At 44.2% G+C, this 14,899-nt stretch overlaps 1 protein-coding gene across 1 annotated transcript in view; it reads left to right on the top strand.

Annotated features, from left to right (window-relative positions):
* Positions 1-14,899, top strand: part of RASSF3 (Ras association domain family member 3) — a 195,052-nt gene that overhangs the window by 599 nt on the left and 179,554 nt on the right. The gene's annotated exons all lie outside the window — the stretch shown is intronic.

Below are 14,899 nucleotides of genomic sequence, written 5' to 3'. Positions count from 1 at the left end.
TCTACACTTTACCTTTCTCCAAACTAAATCTTCCCCAAAGTTACCCTGCAGATCACCAAGAGGTGAGCGCAATTGCCACTATTGTATATAAGTTATGGTCCAGTTTCCATATGTCATGTCTTGGATGATTCAGTGCTAACTAAAATCATGTGTACTGTGTTATAGCCATGATGAGCGTAATCTTGTATTCATTGAGCAGCAATGTAAAGCAGTTAATCCTTTATACACATTGACGTACATTACATTACTGCTAATCCTGTTCACTCTGATGTGTATATGCAACACCTAAGAGAAAAAATTACTATGTATCCTGAAAACCATTTTATTATATAGGGGCCTATTTATTAATATTCGCATTTGCAATGTGTTCTGGGTGCGATATTTGTGCCCATGATCGCATTGCAGGATGCGATCATAGTGCCTGAATGTAACAAATTGCACCCGCAGGGAAAGGGGCTCCAAAAGCAGCCCGTCCCTGCGATGTGCTGGGGGTGAAGTGACTGCGTCAGGGCATGCGCAGTCTACTGACCACACCGCCGCCGCGGCCATTGCCGGGGGAGGATTTTGTGGAACCCCCAGGTAATTTTTGCGATGTGTAGTCCAAACGCTGCAGCGGCTTCAGATGGTGTAAGCTGCGGGGACTAAGTTCCGGAATGCTTTGCATTCCAGAACTTGGTAAATTTGACAGTATCGCATTCTCCGTAGAAGCCTATGGGGGTTGCGGCTGCTGGTGAAAATGGACGGACCGCAGAGATCCGCTGTAATTCCTCCATAATACATTCAGGGCATTTTAAATATTTGTGAGTATCCCCCGAAAACAAATATTTAATGATAAATAGACACATAGTGGCATGAAGCAAAATATTGTCATTTATCTAAAGTTCTAGATACTGATTTTTAAGTTCTGCTATTAAGATGAGTTTCTAACGCGAGGGAAGCAAATGTGAGCAGATTTAATAATCATATTAAATGAGAGCATATATATTTGAATTTATACATGTCATTCTATGGGGATGATACAATTCTTTAACAGAAATTTGGGAGATGTAGCAGAGCTTGTTAAGAGCTAAGGTTGAGAGATATTGGGTACCAATCAATCAGCTCCTGTCATTTTTCAAACACAGCTTGTAAAATGACAGAAGCTGAATGGTGATAGTTTCTCTCTCTATCTCCAGGCTTTGATACATCTCCCCCTTAATTACTACCCACGACTAGTTCAAAGGCTGCACCGGTCACTGATTTCTGCTTGCCACCTACTGAGATGCGGGTAGAAATCCGCAGTAAGTAGGACTTCCTGGCTAGTGGCGACCTGGCAGCTGCATTGCGCCAGTCACTTATGGGCATATACAGTGCCTTGCAAAACTATTCACCCCCCTTTTCATTTTTCATGTTTGTTGCCTCACAACCTGGAATTAAAATTGATTGTTTGAAGGTGTGCATCATTTCATTCACAGAACATGCATACAACTGTGAAGTTGTGTTGTTTTTTTATATATTGTGAATCAAACAACATTTACGACAACATAACAGAAAACTTCAGCGTGCATAACTATTCACCCCCCTAAAGTCAGTACTTTGTCGAGCCACCTTTTGCGGCAATTGCAGCTGCAAGTCGCTTTGGATAAGTCTCTCTGAGCTTGCCACATCTTGCCCCTGGGATTTTTTCCCATTCCTCAAGGCAAAACTGCTCCAGCTCCTTCATGTTGGATGGTTTCCGCTTGTGAACAGCAATCTTCAAGTCTGACCACAGATTCTCAATTGGATTGAGATCTGGGCTTTGACTAGGCCATTCCAACACATTTAAATGTTTCCCGTTAAACCACTTGAGTGTTGCTTTAGCAGTATGCTTCGGGTCATTGTCCTGCTGGAAGGTGAACCTCCGTCCCAGTCTCAAATCATAGGCAGACTGAAACAGGTTTTGCTCAAGAATATCCCTGTATTTAGCACCATCCATTTTCCCTCGACTCAAATCCGTTTCCCAGTCCCTGCTGCTGAAAAACATCCCCACAGCATGGTGTTCTTGGGGTGATGGGATGTGTTGGGTTTGCACCAGACATAGTGTTTTCCTTGGTGGCCGAAAAGTTAAATTTTAGTCTCATCTGACCAGAGCACCTTCCTCCATACATTTGGGCAGTCACCCACATGCCTTTTGGCAAACTCAAACCGTGTCTTCTTATTTTTATCCCTAAGTAATGGCTTTTTTCTGGCCACTCTTCCATAAAGCCCAGCTGTATGGAGTGTATGGCTTATTGTGGTCACATGCACAGATACACCAGTCTCTGCTGTGGAACTCTGTAGATCCTCCAGGGTTACCTTTTGGTCTCTGTGCTGCCTCTCTGATTAACGCCCTCCTTGCCCGGTCTGTGAGTTTTGGTGGGCGACCCTCTCTTGGCAGGTTTGTTGTGGTACAATGTTCTTTCCATTTGATGATGATGGATTTGATGGTGCTCCGTGGGATCATCAAAGATTTGGATATGTTTTTATAACCCCAGCCCAGAATTGTACTTCTCAACAACTTTGTCCCTGACTTGTTTGGAGAGCTCCTTGGTCTTCATGGTGTGATGCCTCTTGCTTAGAGGTGTTGCATCCTCTGGGGCCTTTCAGAAAAGGTGTGTTTATACTGGCAGATCATGTGACACTTAGATTTCACACAGGTGGACTTCATTTCACTAATTATGTGACTTCTGAAGGTAATTAGTTGCACCAGAACTTTTGAGGGGCTTCATAGCAAAGGGGGTGATTACATATGCACATGCCAATTTTCAGAATTTTATTTATAAAGATTATTTTTTATATATATATTTTTCTCAATTCACTTCCCCAAATTAGACTATTTTGTACAGATCCGTCACATAAAATTCAGAATAAATAAATAAACTAGAAGTTGTAATGTAACAAAATAGGTAAAAAGCCAAGGGGTGAATACTTTTGCAAGGCCCTGTATACTGTATATTAATCTATGTGGCCAGCCCCCAATAATAAGGATTCCTTATCGCCAAAATTCGGGGCAATAAGGAATCCTTATTTGCCTGAATGTATTATTACTGAATCGCTGGGACAAGGGCCGATGGGAACCCATCCCTGCGATCAGTACAAGTGCGCACATCTGTAATCGCTTGACTTTCTATTTCGTCCAGCTGCGCATGTGCCAACGTTGGTCGGTGCATGTGTGAGTGAGAGACAAAAACTTGCGAAGTATAGCCAATAGCTGGTGTTACCTCCTAGGGCCATGTATTGAGGAGATTGATAAATATGGCTACTTTGCAGCCCCCATAAAAACCTATGGGGTCTGCTACTGTCTGAAATGGAGAGACCGTGGCAAATATAGCTATATCTTCTGCGATCCCTCCAAGGTACATTGGGGAGATACCTAATATTTGCGGGTATCCCCTGATATGTGACTGACATGTGTTTTCGGGACATGTCCCTCAAATATTTGATAAATTGGTCCCTTAGCCCGGGAGATGCAGCTTAACGCAGCTAATCCTGGAAATTATTGTGGAAAATAGTGGCTGTCACGGGAAGTAATTGAATAGTTCCCAAGCACGTAGCCTGGGAGCTAATCTACCACAAAATAATTAAATTGCCCCGTTTAATGATTTTTGTTCCATTTGAGCGTGTCTGCCATGGTCATTATAGCTGGAAACGTTTGGGGACCATACATCAGCAATCAATTGGGCTTATTCTGCATTTTGCAGATGCTTGTTATCAGAGTCGATGAATCAAGTTGTCCAACATGTTGGATTTCACCGACCAATCAGGACTGTAGATTGCTAGCGTGTGGTAACAATCGGCCTATTTGCAGACTAGTATTTTACAAGTAAAATGGGCACTTTCATGATCCTCAGATCTGATCTTTGGATGTGAAAGATCTGCAAATTACTGGAAAATATCTGCAATGTATGGGTGCAGAATGGTGGATTGGAGAATTGTTAAATCAAGGAAAAAAAACACAGAATCTGTGAATTGTTTATTTGTGATGGCTGATGTATGGGACCCATTACATTTATCTCAAATGTGAACGCAATGAAAATAGAATGAGATCCGGATAAGAAGTGTTAACATGTTTCTCCACATGTGTTTGGCCTGAACAACTTCCTGTTTTGTAAAATGCATATTAAGCATGTACAGTGTACAGGATGTAATCAGGAAGCCAACTGTCTAAATGCCGACCGCTGGCTTCCCGACTGTCTAATCCTGGCAAGGTACTAATGACAGGCGTCGAAATCCCAACGCCTGTCATTAGACCTACGACGGGAGCCCGACGCCCGGCATACTGAATGAAGGTAAGCCGAGCGCGGACTGCCGCGGGAGGGAAGGGTTAGGTTTTAGGGCTCCCGGGGGGACTTAGGGTTAGGCACCCCCCGGGAGGGTTAGGTTTATGCTAGGGGAAGGGGGGGTTATGCCCCCCTCCCAAGGAGACAGGTTTAGGCTGCGGGGAAGGGTGGGTTAGGTTTAGGCACTTAGAGGGGGGTTAGGCACCCCTAAGGGAGGGTTAGGGTAGAGAGTAAGGTTAGTAGCACTGACCTTAATTAGCAATCGGGATCTTCACCCCTGCCATTCTTCCGCTGTTGGGATTTGAACCGCCGGCCATACTTTACCCCAGTGCACACATAAGCCATTGTGTGCACTGCCTTTTCTGTTTGTAAATTTCTGTATGCCTTTTATGTTTGCAATTTATCATGCTGTGTATGTATGTATGTATGTATGTGTGTGTGTGTGTATATGTGTGTGTGTATATATATATATTATAATTTATATTATATTATAATTTAATTTTTTTTTAGTAAACACTAGTGTGTATACAGCATACAGCAGAGGTTCCCAAGTGCGGTCCTCAAGACTCCCCAACAGTACAGGTTTAATGGAGCATATACATGGTCAGATTTTTCTTCAGCTCTGAATGATAGCGATTTAAAAAATCGTTCATATCTGAAGGAAAATCTGACATATCTGTCAGATGAACTGTTTGAACGATTTGCGTTCCCGATGGTCAGATAACGATATCTGACATCTGATGTGTTTGCGGTCAGTTTTGGACAATTCCATTCATTTTAATGCAGTCAAAAATCGTTCAAATCGTTTAAATCTTTGGTAAAATCGTTCATCTGACATATCTGACAAATTTGACCATGTGTATGCTCCATTAGAGATATTCATGGTTGAGTACAGGTGACTTAATTAGTACCTCAGTCAATTTGATTTAACCACCTGTGCTCAATCATGGATATCTCTAAAACCTGAACTGTTAGGGGGCCTTGAGGCCTGCTTTTGGAAATCCCTGGCATACCGTATATTTTCTTGATAACCTAGGGTTAAAGGGGGGTATCCACTAGACGATTAAGTTGAACGATAACGATCGTTCAATCGTTTGCAAATCGTTTGCAAAAGTGTCTAAAATGACCAGCGATGCGCTTGCCCGCTGGTCGTTTAGACAACTATCATCTTTCCAACATGCTGGTCAACCTGACAATATCGTCAGGTTCAGCATGTTTGCAGATGATTGATGACCCTGCACTGAACGACTGCTCGTTCAGTGCAGGCTCATCACACTACTGACAAACGACTGAACGATTACAATGTTGTAATCTTGCAGTCGTTTTCAGATCTTGTAGTGGATACCCGCCTTAAGAGTGAGGACAAAATATTCCACAATTGTGGCTACTTTTCATCACAAGTGTTATCATGTTTTTAAATAAATGTACTGCTGTACTAAACACCATACAATAATAAATGTACTGCTGTACTAAACACCATACAATAATAAATGTACTGTCAAGGTTATTATTTTGTGCTACAATTCACAGGAGCAACATTCCCACACATCTTTTGATCATGTAGAGTTTAGCAAAGAGCTTTTCTTTTAACCCCAGGTCATTGGCCCATTTAATGTTTGTTTATTCATGTATTATTGATGCTGTAAATGTATTAAGGATGAATGCAATAAAATGGCAAGGGTAAATCAATGTAAAAAAAAAGGTAAATAGAAGGTTTCAGTGGATTAAGTGGCCATTACTCCTGGGCCACTTCCTTATCCTTACCTAGTAATAATGGAATTTTAAAAGGATTTTACACTGCTTATGCTCATTTGTGCCGTATATGACTATGTATGAGCAACTATATCAGTGGTAGGCAACTTGTGGCACTCCAGCTGCTGTGGAACTACACATCCCAGCATATGCCCTAACAGCAAAACTGTGGCAAGGAATTCTGGATTGTGTATTCCCACAGAATCTGGAGTGCGACAGATTGCCTAAAGGCCCCCATACATCAGAGATGGATTGCAGCAATCGTGCAATTTGCAATCGATTGTGTATAAAAATCTGCAATGTATGGGCTTCACAGATCGCAGATTGCAACCAAAAAGTGATTGGAATTGTTTAATCAGATTGTCCAACATGTTGGATTTCATAGATCGATTGGGGCTGTAGTGATGGACATGATCAGCAGATCTGCAGACTGTTTCTAGCAAAATGATGGGCCTTTCAAGATTGCCATATCTGTGTTTGCTGCAATCGATCTGCAAATCACTGAAAAAGATCTGTAGTGTATGGGCGCAGATTGCTCGATTGGGAAATCCTAAGATCGGGCAATAAATCTTCAAATTGTTCAATTGTGGTTTTCAAATTGCTGATGTATGGGGGCCTTAACTCTGGCCTATATTAGTCTTCATTCTAGCACCATGCACTTGTCACTACCCATGAAGTTCCTCTATCCTGCCTGGGGTGTCGCTCTCTGTTCTGGTGCTGTATCTCAGCAGTTTGTTGCATCGGATGAGTGTGATAGAAGCAGCAGAACAGAGAGCGACACCCCAGACAGGAAAGAGGAACTGCATGGGTTGTGACAAATACAGGGTGCTAGAATGAACACTACTATATTATGGATATATCAGTAGTTGATTTTAGAGAGGTGTACACTGGAGGGTCTGGGGGAGGTGCTTTGTTTTGCCATGTCCATTTTGCTGTTCCCATGCGTTTGTAGAAAAGCCAGGGATACTATATTGCATTTGCCTCCCAAGCTTATAGTTGACACAGCCCCCCTAAATATTCTGGTTACAGTATGCTGAAAAAATGTCAGATACGAGAGTCTGTTTCAGCCATAACCCCATAGAAAATGGCTATTTTCTCTGAGGAATAAGCATTGCATCTTGCAGCACACTTTATTTATTATCAGTTATTTATATAGCGCGCACATAGGGCCTGATTCAGACCCGGACGCTAAGCCGCGATCGTTTGCGGCCAATAGGGGCCGGGTATGCAAATTCCGCGGTCACACTGTGTGGTGTAAGGACGCCTTCTATGTCTTATAGAGCAACGGCAGTGAGCAAACGCAGGTGTCTAAAGATGCCCACTTTCCTTTCTTAACACACGTCATCTCCAGGAAGTGTGAGATTAATCTGTAACATCGAGACCCATCAGAGCTGCACACAGCGCTTGAGGTATCCCCTACCCCACCGCAAGCACTGTGATCACTGCAGGCTGAAATACAACCAAGTGACGTGTACAATGACACTTCCATGATAATTATGCACACACACAAAACTCCGCTTTGTTCGCAGCACCACTCCCCCGTTCACAAGCACCTTCCCCTGTTACCACCCACAAATGGCACTGTCACTCAAAGTAGCGCTCAGTCTTCGTGCTTCACGAGCCCACGATTCCCGATCGCTGTGACTGACTCGCGCACTGCGATGCATGCGCAGACGGGCGACAATCGCCCATAGCAAGCAAACGCAACTTAGCCTCCGGGTCTGAATCAGGCCCATATTCCTCAGTGCTTTACAGAGAATATTTGCTCCTTCATGTCAGTCCCTGCCCCAGTTAAGCTTACAATCTATGGGCCTGATTCAGACCCACTCGTGAGCGGCTGTCCGCTCGCAAGTGGGTCGATGGTGTGCACTGCGCATGCGCACGACGGAGGGAGCTTCGGTGTGCGCATGCGCGAGACGCGACGAGCGAAGGACTTTCCTTCGCTCATTGTGTCTGATCAAAGGGGGCGTGCTGTCGATGTTGATTGACAGCACGCCCCCTTTGGTGGGCGTGCCTGCCAGACGGAGGCGTTCCCAAGGGAACGCCTACCGTCAGAAGCCGGCCCCACTGACATCACTAGTGATGTCAGTGGGAGTGATTTTGGCTCTGATAGAGCCAAAATCTTTCCTGGCCTTGCGGTTGAGAAACTCAACCGCGGGCTTCTGCACGACCATCATCCTGCACGCTCGTATAGGCTGTGGGTGGTGACCCACAGCTATACGAGCGTCCAGGAGGACGCTCCATATTTATGGAGGTGGGCCCCGATTCAGAGTGAGCGCTCTGGTCAGAGCGTCTGGCTCTGAATCAGGGCCTATATTCCCTATCGCATGCCTACACATACACACTAGGGTTACTTTTCTTGTCGGGAACCAATATAACCTATCAGTATATTTTTGGAGTGTGGGAGGAAACTTATCAAGTGGCAAAAAATAACACTTATTATAATGGCATTATCTTGCCTTTTTAACATTACATCCAGCACTGCCAAAGAGGCTTTGCTGGGTTCCTTGCCAGGTAAGTGCTCTATGTTCATAACACTACTCTTTTATCGGCAGCATTAGGCTGCTCTTGGAAAGGAAACCATCTTCTAAGTGCCCTGGCATGATAAAGTGTCAGTATCTCATTAGGGGCCCATTTATCAATGATTGCATTTGCAGTGCCATCAGGGCATGCCAGTAACGCCCATGATCACATTGCAAAAAGCGATCCTATCGGCCGGATGTACCATCCGGGACATGCAGGGACACTGCTCCGAAAGGAGCCCGTCTCTGCGTTGTCTCCGGAGAGCTGCCGGCCAGTGCAGGGGGTGATGTGGCTGCACAGTCCCGTGGACTTCACATGTACATCCGCCATAGCTGGGGAGAGTTCCGGCGGATTCCTCAGCCGGTTAATAGTGCGCGGTGTAGCCCATAGGCTACATCGGCTAATGCCATCTCCAGATGGCGTTGGCTGCTGGGGCCAGTATCTGGAATGCATCACATTATGGATATTGGTCAATTTGCCAGCATCGCATCCCCCATAGAAACCTATGGGGGAGGCGGCTGCCAGCGGTAATGGAGGGATCACAGCGGTCCCTCCTTAATACATACGGGGGATACTTAGTATTTGAGGTAAACCCCCGAAAACTGGTGTTTTCGGGGATTATACCTCAAAAACACTTTGATAAATGGGCCTTTAGGTATCACTACAATGTGCAATAATAGTAGTTACTGCTGCCCACAGTCTACAGACTATTGAAAACAGATGGGGGCAGATAGAAAATAAGGACCTGAAAATGAACAGTCCTGCTCTATAATATAAGTTATATTGGGAGCAGGCTGTAATGACAAATCTTCTTTATTTTATTACCACTAGTTAGGGTATTTTACTGCTTTACTTAAGCAATATTAGATAATAGATATTTTTGCAAGAAACTCAGAGCTGCCTTTGAAGGGATATGTGTCTGTCTTAAAAGTTCAGAAAGTTCGAGTCAGACAGCTGGTGAGTGGGGGCAAAGTGATATCCTTTGTCGATATGCAGGGCAATTGGAACTTACCTCAAGAGGAATTTTGGCGATACCTACATGTTCACCACTTCCTTCACTCTCTCGGTCCCTCTGGCACCCTTCATTCGGCTCTAACGCCTTTTGAACTCCTTTGTGCTGGTCCCTTGCCCCCTTCTCATACTATTTCTTTGATATATATTTAACCTTCTTTTGGAGGATATGAGTATCCGTCTTCCACGTTTTACTAAAACATGAAACCTGCAGTTGGGTGAAGAGATGGGAGAGGCCAACTGAGTTAAAATATTTCGTTTAGCACATGCTTGCTCTCCTAGTGTTGGTGTTCGCGAGACCCAATACAAGTTAATATCCCGCTGATATAGGTCTCCATATATCCTAAGATGGGGATTGGGGTACCAAATACAAGCTAGCGGTGCTCAAATGCCCCTGGAAACCCGTTTCACATATGGTGGCAATGCTCCACCTCCATCAGTTTTGTCCGGAAGTTCTTAAATTATCTGCAATCATTACAGGAGAACCGGTTCCCTCTGATCCGTTGTTCTGGCTGTTTCACCTATCCCCCGCCTCTATCTCGAGAGATAAAAAATCCCTGTTGTGCCATTAAATAATGCTGCTAAGGCAGCTATCCCGGTAAAGTGGCGCTCCTCCAACGGTTAGGGATTGGTTTGACAGAATCAATTTCTACATGGAAATGGAAGATATTATGTCTTCTACAGATGATAGCTATGCAGCTTTTAGGGATACATGGTTCCGCTGGATGCAGGGGCGTTTCTAGAGAGGAGGGGGCCCGTGTGCAGCCTCTGACACGGGCCCCCTCCTCTCCGCCCGGGGCCCGGCAGCACACTGAGCTGTGTGCGCGGCCAGCGCCGGAGTTATAGACTCTGGGCACTAGAGTGTGCCCAGAGTCTATAGTGTATGCACAGGTCACTGGGAAAATGGCCGCAGCAGCCATTTTCCCTGTACTGCGCATGCGCAAATAACAGGAAAATGGCCACCGCGGCCATTTTCCAGTCGTTTTACAGCGCTGGCCCCCGCACCGACGTGGGACTCCGGAGAGGTAAGTAATATTATGGGTGCAGGGTGTGCGGTGTGGGGCCCCCCTTGATCTAGGGGCCGTGTTCCCCGTACACCCTGCACCCATTATAGATACACCCTGGCTGGATGGATTTCGAGGATTAAAAAACCTTTAAGGATGATATTACATCTCCTCCCTCCTAAGCTTTTTAATGGCCCCCTAGTTTTGTCACTGACTGGGTTTTCTTGACTTGAGCGGTCTACAGAGTTGACTGAGTGGAGTCTGCTCATTTTCTGTATGCTATTGTTGGACCAGGGGCTGTTCTTTCTTTCCCACTTACCCAATTTTTTTTTTTTTTCAATAATGTTTTGCTCTGATTTATTTCGAGACTTTTTATGTTTTTGTTATTTCTGTATTTTCCTTTAATTTTATTTGTATGGAAACTGTGATTTTCATGTGTTTTAACATGTTTTGCTTATCTATTGCATGGAAATTAATCAATGAAAACAGTTTGCACTAAGAGTTCAGAAAGAAAAACATCTATTTAGGGAGTTTGGTATGAAATACCTGCAGTCGGGATGCCAGCCGTCAAAATACCGACAGCGGCATCATGAAGCTCAGTATCCCAACAGGGGTTTGTAGGTATGCTAACCATGGCCGGCTCGAGGCATGTTCGACCAGTGCGGTCGAACAGGAGCACCACCCCATAGAGGGCGCACCCCTCCCAACCATCCCTATTTCAGCGTTTTTCGGGCACTGCCCCGCTGTTCACGCTGGTGGTCGGCAGGTTTAGAACCTCCACTACCACAGAGCTCTGCGGCGGTGCCAGCCCCAGAGAAGAATGCATGTGGCGCACGGCATCCATACAGTGCAAGGAGAGAGCTGGGGGCACTGTATGGATGCCGTGCGCGGCATACTGGCGTGCCCCTCCCCAGTGGTGCCTAAACTTAGCACCTCTTCCCCCCCCCCCCCCCCCCCCACGGCTACCACCTACCCCCGCCTGACATACTTGCGTTCGGGATGCTGGCCGGTATCGGAATTTCAGCACCGGTGTTCTTTCTCAGGTATGGATTCCGGCGCTGGGACTTCATCAGCCGACATCCCGCATGTGGGTATCATAACTACATCCCCTAATTAAGTTTACAGCAATAATCTACAGAATGTAACTTTGGTGTATTCATTTCTCAGCACAAGGTGAAACACTGTTACATTCCAGTAATCACTGTTCATACTACTCACCACAACAACTATTTAAAGTCAAGTTGATGGAATCAATTTTAAGGTGCGTACACACGGTACAATTAAAATGCATGATATGAATGATAACGATATCGATCATGTAGTTATCGTTCATATCGTGCATTTTTCGGTGCCTCCAACCCACCAACGACCTGCGATGCGCTGGTACGTATGGATAACGATATCATCCATCACACGTGCATGCAGGCCAACCTGGTCGATATCGACCAGGTTACTATAGGGACCCACGATCGCTGATAGCGGGTCGTTGGCCATCGTTGGTGAGTTGGTGGTGTGCTGGATAATCGATATCGATCATCCAGCACACCCGGGAGATCGTTCAATGATATTGTTATCGTTGACGATCGTTCCGTGTGTCTGCACCATTATGTGTAAATTGTTTTATGGAGACTTGATATACTTAGTCTGCAGCTGTGTTATATTGTTAAAATAGTTTGTCATTTAGGATCTTTTTTTATTAGTCAGGGCACTTTTTTATTTTCTTGTAAATACCTTTTAGCTATTTTGAGAACTTAGAAACCTTACCTACCTTAATATATTTACCTAGAAGTAAGGTGGGGTACCGTACTTTTTATGGTTGCCACAGTGTAAAATTATTTTTATTGATGATAAACCTATGATTACAATGGTAAAGTTATGGCTACAGACACATAAAAAATGTTCTGTGTAATGATTCTAAGAAACGCCCTGAGACTTGATCCCTTTTAGTCTACTCGCTGGTACAGGTTCAGTTTAATCAGCATTTACAATTTCTGTGTGTGCCATACATACACTTAATACTGTTGTATATATAGGATATGTAGAATACTTTGACTTTCTCAGCTAGAAGTATAATAATGCCATCCAATATTTGTGTGCGGCAATTCTGCATTTATTGCATACTAGCCAAGTAGATTCTAATCCAATATATTAAGCACACAGTTATTGAAAGGCAGTTCATCTTTCAGGCTGGTAATTATCAGTCTTCTGTTTTAAAGTACAAACTATATAAAATGGCTACACAGTCACAAATATATATGTAAGTATTGGTACTTGGACAATACTTTGGATAATTTACAATGTATTCACATTTGGAGTTTAGTGCAAGCTATTCTATGATTTCAGCTATTTTCTGTAAAGGTGGCTGTCTGCATTGTCCGCCATTAGGACTGCTGGCAGGAAATCTGCTACATATAGGAAATATCTCCACTCACGATTAGCATTTTCTCAAATATATATTATTCTTATAAGTTCCTGAAATGTTTGTATGTATATGACCTTTAGTGGATCTTCAAATTATTTACTGACATTCAACGTACTAGAATGCTATATCAAGGCATTACAACTTGTTAAAATATGCCAAATACATTCCCACTTTCAAAGTCAGGATTCATATATTGCCTGATGGGGATACAGGGCCGACCATTAATTCCATTTACACGAGCCCATTGTAGTCTCAAAAATAACACATTTCGGGTCTGATTGCAGCATCCATGTCTGTGTCTTTTGCTGGTCTTGCATCTGAGATTGGAAGAGCGTGTAGCTGTATTTACATCCAAAGTGTACAGCTGTACATCTGAATGTGCAAGGACTGAGATGTCAACTTTGGGGGTGGATTCAATTAGGTGTGGTAATTTACCGCACCCGGAAAAGGGTGATGGCCTCGGGCTTGAACACCCGGCTCTAATCAATTACAGACTCTTTTATTCGCGTGGTAAATTACCTGCTCTATTCCACAAGTGTTAGCCCATAGAATTCGGGATACATTCCCATGGTTATGGATTAAAACATTTGCAGCACCCACAATCAGGGCATTTAATGCGGATTTCTGTTCCAGCCTCCTTAGGCTCGAACTGAAATACGTGTTAACTGCAGATTGGTAATTAGTCAAGGATAATTCCATCTGGCCCTGAACATCTTTAGACACAACCATCGGTCGCACCATCGAAGCTTGCACCCACCCCATGCTAAGTGCAGATCCTCCGTCAGAGTATGGGCTCCAATGTGAGCGATCATGCATCTGAGTTCCTGCGACACTCCCATAACAGGCCCATAAGATGGACTATCTCTGTGCATCCGCATAGCCACCTCCCGGTCAGTGCCCAAGAACGCCCAATACTCGAACTTGTGTCTCAATCGCAACTGCGACTCTGTGAGCACAGGCTCTGGACACATGCAACTTACATCCATGCTCACAGTAGAAAAAAAATCTCTCAACTGCGTACAACATCAACAGTGCGTCTGACTAGTATTAATGGTTAGATTATAAATAGTCACTTCTATAATGGCAACCTAGGCTTGGTACCAATCAGAGGATCCTGAGAATTGTTGAGACAGTACAAATGTTAATAAATGTCTGAATATAAAATAATGCATTCTGTTTATTTGGAAATCTACTTAATGTAGGTGCAATTCTTCCCTTCATTTGTGCTAAAGACAGTGCACAATGTTTGATATGCCATGTAGAATCAGTGTTTGTTATTGCCATGTACTTTTATCTACACAGTTGCATCTGGTTTTTCACCAAAGCACATAGGTGGTGTTTGAGAAGGAGCAGTAGATTGCACATATTCGGGTGCAGGTGTTCCTTACACAGTACAGAGAAAGTACACTGGTGCACCTACTGGAGCAGTGCAGAAACTACATTTCCTGTGGCAGAGCAAGATTATTGGAAAGAAACAAAGTGCTGGAGTGGACCTAGCTTAGAGATGTTACCTGCATTGCAGAACGGACGCAGTGTCTTTTCCACTCCACAACTGGTGGTGATCAGGTCTCCTCTTAAATAGGACCCATTTTATGCTTCTATGTTGCACTTTTGCAGAGAAGCACATTTGTAGGCCCACTCTGAACAGTGAAAAAAAAATCTGCATGCTCACCAAAGTACCACATACATTAAAATAGTCTACAGCTGCCCAGGAAACACCTTGTCCTCTCTATAAGACAAAGTAGAGTTATGATGATAATGCAGGCAATGGTCCTGGGACCAGGAGTTGAGGAATGTTCTGCAAGGGAGAGTGAGGATAGACATGTGTAACAGCTGAGGGGGTGGGGTAAATAAATATGTCACAGGGGACGGACATGACCTTCTTCCCCTATTCAACGTGGCTACATATT

Source organism: Taudactylus pleione, unplaced genomic scaffold (genome assembly GCF_031769625.1).
Source record: "Taudactylus pleione unplaced genomic scaffold, aTauple2 ptg000075l, whole genome shotgun sequence".
NCBI lineage: Eukaryota > Metazoa > Chordata > Amphibia > Anura > Myobatrachidae > Taudactylus > Taudactylus pleione.
The sequence above is the reverse complement of the archived record's forward strand: the minus strand, read 5'-3'. Positions and strand labels throughout refer to the sequence as shown.